The sequence below is a fragment of the Cryptomeria japonica genome, unplaced genomic scaffold (genome assembly GCF_030272615.1).
Source record: "Cryptomeria japonica unplaced genomic scaffold, Sugi_1.0 HiC_scaffold_336, whole genome shotgun sequence".
Lineage (NCBI taxonomy): Eukaryota > Viridiplantae > Streptophyta > Pinopsida > Cupressales > Cupressaceae > Cryptomeria > Cryptomeria japonica.
Genome location: NW_026729158.1, coordinates 52,501 through 57,995, shown reverse-complemented (window position 1 = coordinate 57,995; position 5,495 = coordinate 52,501). Strand labels below are relative to the sequence as shown.

The window sequence follows — 5,495 nt, the reverse complement described above, 5'->3', positions numbered from 1 at the left end:
ATATAAGCTATTTGTCTGATTCTCATACATGTGTAGCCTGCAACAACGATTAGGACATCCACCCCAACTTCTGAATTCGTCTGCGTTGACCGCACCAAAGGTGCACGCCTTGGTGCTCACCAAAATCCGACTTCCGACTTCTTCTGCTATGCGGGGTCTTTGAGGTTGGCGCAGTGCGCACAACCAGGGGAGTCAACCCACCGAATGCAACACCTCCCCTATATAAGCTATTTGTCTGATTCTCATACATGCGTAGACTGCAGCAATGATTAGGACATCCACCCCAACTTTTGACTTCTTAAACAAGACAGGGTCTTTGAAGTTGGTGCAGTGCACACAACCAGGGGAGTCGACCCATCAAACGCAACACCTCCCCTATATAAAGCTATTTGTCCGATTCTCATACGTGTAGTCTGCAGCAGCGATTAGGACATCGACCCCAACTTCCGAATTCGTTTGCATTGACCGCACCAAAGGTGCACGCCTTGGTGTGCACCCTGGAGTGCACTTTGGTGCTCACCTCGGTGCACACTTTGGTGTGCACCTCGGTGTGCACCAAAGGTGCGCACCTTGGAGCGCACCAAAGGTGTACACTTTGGAGCGCACCACATAGGGTCTTTGAGAGGTTGGCGCAGTGCGCACACCAAGGTGGGTGTTGAGGTGCGTGCCGAGGTGGGTGGGTGCTAGGGTGCGCTCCATGGTGGGTGCCAGGGTGGGTGCGTGCTAGGGTGGATTCCAAAGAGGGTCATAGGGTGGGTGCCAAGGTGGGTTGGTGATATAGTGGGTTCAAAGGTGGGTACTAGGGTGGGTTCCAAGGTGGGTCACAAGTTGGGTGCCAGGATGCGTGGGTGTTAGGTTGGGTGCCAAGGTGGGCTCCTGCGTGGGTGGGTGCTAGGGTGGGTTTCAAGGTGGACGCGAGGGCGGGTGCCAAGGTGGGTAACAAGTTGGGTGTTAGGATGGGTGAGTGCTAGAGTGGGTGCCAAGGTGGGTGGGTGCTAAGGTGGATGCCAAGGTGGTTCACAGGGTGGGTGGGTTCTAGGGTGAGTTCCAAGGTGGGTCACAGGTTCAGTGCTAGGGTGGGTGTCAAGGCGGGTGTCGAGGTGCCTGGGTGCTAGGGTGTGGATGCCAATGTGGGTCATAGGGTGGGTACTAGGGTGGGCTGCAATGTGGGTGCCAAGGTGGGTAACATGCTCGGTGGGTTCTAAATTGGGTGCCAGGGTGGGTGTGCACCCACCTTGCCCGAGGTGGGTGCCAAGGTGCCAGTGTGGGTGGGTGCTAAGGTGGATGCCAAGGTGGGTGAGAAGGTGGGTGATAGGTTGAGTGGTAGGATGGGTGGGTGCCAAGATGGGTCACAGGGTGGGTGCAAGGGTGGGTAGGTGCTAGGGTTGGTGTCAGGGTGGGTGGGTGCTAGGTTGGGTTCCAAGGTGGGTGCGAGGGTGAGTGTCAAGGTGGGTCACAGGTTAGGTGCTAGGATGGGTGAGTGCTAGGGTGCAAAGGTGCCAGGGTGGGTGCTAGGATGGGTCGATGCTAGGGTGAGTGGCAAGGTGGGTCCACAAGTGTCAAGGTGGGTGCCGAGGTGGGTGCCAAGTCGGCGACTGCTATGGTGGATGCCAAGGTGGGTCACGGGGTGGGTGCCAAGTTGCTAGGTTGGGTTCCAAGGTGGGTGCCAACGTGGGTGCTAGGGTGCGTGGGTTAAAGGGTGTGTCACAACGTGGGTGCCAGGATGGGTGCGCACCCACACTGGCCAAGACGGGTGCGGGTGCAAGGTTGGGTTCCAAGCCCGGTCACAGGCTGGGTGCTAGGATGGGTGGGTGCCAAGGTGGGCACCAGGGTGGGTGCACCCACCCTGGCCAAGGTGGGTCACGGGGTGGGTCCTAGGGTGGGTAACGGGGTGGGTACTAAGGTGCGTGCCAAGGTGGGTCATAGGGTGGGTGCCAAGGTGGGCACCAGGGTGGGTGTGCACCAACCCTAGCCAGGGTAGGTCACGGGGTGGTTGTCGGGGTGGGCGTCAAGGAGCCAAGGTGGGTGGCAAGTAGCCAAGTTGCGTGCCAAGGTGGGTGTCGGGGTGGGTGCCAAGGATCCAAGGTGGGTGCCAAGGAACCAAGGTGGGTGTCTGGGTGGGTGCCGAGGTGGGAGCCAGGGTGGGTCCCAAGGTGAGTGCAAAGGTGGGTGCCAGGGTCAAGGTGAGTGCCAATGTGGGTTCCAAGGTGCCAGGGTCAGGGTGAGTGCCAATGTGGGTTCAAAGGTGCTAAGTTGGGTGCGAGGTTGGGTGCGAGGGTGGGTGGGTGCCAAGGTGTGCTAGGTGGAAGCCCGGGTGGGTCGGCATCCCATGGGTGTCGAGTTGGGTGCCTGATGGGTGCTTCTTGTCAAGTTTTAGTCGTCGGGACTCATTTCGAGCCTTAGAGGTCGTTTCTTGTCCGGTTGCCCTGTCTTCGACCTGGGAACCCAATTTTGGTCCTCGGGTCCCATTTTTTTTTGTCTCGCATCCCACTTTTGGCCTGTGGCCTTTTCGGGGTCGATTCTCGTTTTGGGCATCAGAGCATGTTTCTTCTCCTAAAACCCAATATTTGTTTATTAAGTCTCGGAACACATTTTTGTTCTCGTGGACCCATCATGGGTCTTGGAACGCATTTGTGGTCCTTGGGTCCCATTTTGCATCCCGAAACTTGTGTTTTGGTGCTTGATCCCTATTTTGGGTGCCCACCTTGCACCAAGTGCGCACCCGGGGCAAACCGAGCGCCTTGGTGCACCGGGGCAAGATCGAGCGTGCACCCGAGGCGCCCCGAACATGCACCAAGGTGCACTCGGCCCACATGTGAGCGCAGGTCGTTGCGCCCGAGGTGGTGTGTGGGCACCGCGTTGCAGACGGGACACTGCACGCACACGACGCCCCCTCCAGGTGCACGCACGTAGGCCGGGCCGGGTGCACACCCGACGCCCTAGCAAGGTGCGCGCACCCGGGCAGGGCTCACACTTGGCGAACGGGGCGCACTTCGCGAGGGAGGGTGTGCACCTCGACGGGGGTGGGTGGCCGGGGTGGATTCGCACGTGGGTCGCGGTTTGCTAAGTACACACTGCGACAAGCTCATAACGGGTGCGATCATACCAGCGTTAGTGCACCGGATCCCATCAGAACTCCGCAGTTAAGCGCGCTTGGGCCGGAGTAGTACTGGGATGGGTGACCTCCCGGGAAGTCCCGGTGTTGCACCCTTTTTTAGTTTTTCGCCGGGCGTCGCAATGCTATTTGAATAAACCTTTTGCCCGTTTGCGTTCTCGTCGGGGCCGGGCCGGGCCGGGGTGCGCTGCCCGCACTACCGCGCGCGCGGGGGGCGACACCGAGCGCGCACCCGAGGCGCCCCGAGCACACAGGCCACGGTGCAACCCGGGCGTTGTGCGCGCACCCCGGTGCGCCCGAGGTGCTGCGCGCGCACCCAGGTGAAATCGGTGTGCACCTCGGCCAGTGCGCGCTCGGTCGAGTCGCGCACGTTGGCCAAGGTGCACGGTGATGTTTCTTACTCTAAGGTTCCGCACCAGACGCCCGGGACAGGTGAGCGAAGCTGGGCGGGGCCGGGTGCGCGGCCGGGGCAGGTGCACGCAGCTGGAGAGAGCTTTGGAGCACACTTCGGAGCGCACCAATGATGCGCTCCATTCAAAAGTTTCCTGAAAAGGCAAAAAAAGTTGAGATTATAGAATTTCCCACTTGAGAGATTGTAAAAAAAAAAAATTTAAAATGAAGGAAACGCGGGTGCCAAGGTGTGCGCAGCCCAGCCCACCCTGGCGAAGGTGCACGCAAGGTGCGCACCCGAGGCAAACCGGACAATTAACCCAACTTTCGACTTCGCGCGCACCTTGGAGCGCACTTCGGAGCGCTCCTTGGTGCGCACCAATCTTGGGCACCTCGGAGTGCACCATGGCGCCCACCAAGGTGCGCACCCGGGGCAAACCGAGCTCCGACTTCGTGCGCACCTTGGAGCGCACGAAAGGTGCGCACCATGGCGCCCACCAAGGTGCGCAGCCCAGCCAAGGCGTGCGCATCAAGGTGCGCACCCTGGCGAAGGTGCGCACCCGGGGCAAACCGAGCTCCGACTTCGTGCGCACCTTGGAGCGCACAAAAGGTGCGCAACCCAGCCAAGGTGTGCGCACCCCGGTCAAACCGAGCTCCGAATCGTGCGCACCAGAGGTGCACGCCATCGTGCGCACCTTGGAGCACACTTCGGAGCCCTCCTTGGTGCGCGCCGATGTTGCGCACCTCGGAGCGCACCCGGGGAAAACAATGCAATTAACCCGACTTTCGACTTCGTGGGCACCTCGGAGCGCTCTCGGGTTCGCACCTCGGAGCACACCGAGGTGCGCACCTTTGATGCGCTGCCTTCACCAATTTCCAGAAAAGGCAAGAAAACATTGAGAAGGTGTGCGCACCGAGGTGCCCACCCTGGCGAAGGTGCACGCGAGGTGCGCACCCGGGGCAAACCGGGCTCCGACTTCGTGCACGCCGCACCTTGGAGCACACTTCGGAGCGCTCCTTGGTGCGCACCAGGGCGCGCAACCCAGCCGAGGTGCCCACCCCGGCGAAGGTGCACGCGAGGTGCGCACCCGGGGCAAACCGGGCTCCGACTTCGTGCACGCCATGGTGCCCACCGCGGCGAAGGTGCACGCGAGGTGCGCACCCGGGGCAAACCGGGCTCCGACTTCGTGCACGCCGCACCTTGGAGCACACTTCGGAGCGCTCCTTGGTGCGCACCATGGTGCCCACCAGGGCGCGCAACCCCGCCGAAGGTGCACGCGAGGTGCGCACCCGGGGCAAACCGGGCTCCGACTTCGTGCACGCCGCACCTTGGAGCACACTTCGGAGCGCTCCTTGGTGCGCACCATGGTGCCCACCAGGGCGCGCAACCCCGCCGAAGGTGCACGCGAGGTGCGCACCCGGGGCAAACCGGGCTCCGACTTCGTGCACGCCATGGTGCGCACCGCGGCGAAGGTGCGCACCCGGGGCAAACCGGGCTCCGACTTCGTGCACGCCGCACCTTGGAGCACACTTCGGAGCGCTCCTTGGTGCGCACCAGGGCGCGCAACCCAGCCGAGGTGCCCACCCCGGCGAAGGTGCACGCGAGGTGCGTACCCGGGGCAAACCGGGCTCCGACTTCGTGCACGCCGCACCTTGGAGCACACTTCGGAGCGCTCCTTGGTGCGCACCATGGTGCCCACCAGGCCGCGCAACCCAGCCAAGGTGTGCGCACCAAGGTGCACGCGAGGTGCGCACCCGGGGCAAACCGGGGTCCGACTTCGTGCACGCCGCACCTTGGAGCACACATCGGGGCGCTCCCGGGTTCGCACCGGCGTTGCGCACCGTGGTGGGCACCTCGGAGCACACCAAGGTGGGCAGCGAGGTGCGCACCTTTGATGCGATGCCTTCACTAATTTCCATAAAAGGCAAAAAAAAAACGAGATTTTAAAATTTCCGTTTTGAAAGATAGTGAGAAAAAGGGAATGCTGGT

At 61.7% G+C, this 5,495-nt stretch overlaps 1 non-coding gene across 1 annotated transcript; it reads left to right on the top strand.

Annotated features, from left to right (window-relative positions):
• Positions 1–3,092: 3,092 nt before the first annotated feature.
• LOC131870569 (5S ribosomal RNA) lies at positions 3,093–3,211 on the top strand. Its single transcript, XR_009368875.1, has one exon. It is a non-coding gene; the product is annotated as a 5S ribosomal RNA (ribosomal RNA).
• Positions 3,212–5,495: the final 2,284 nt, after the last annotated feature.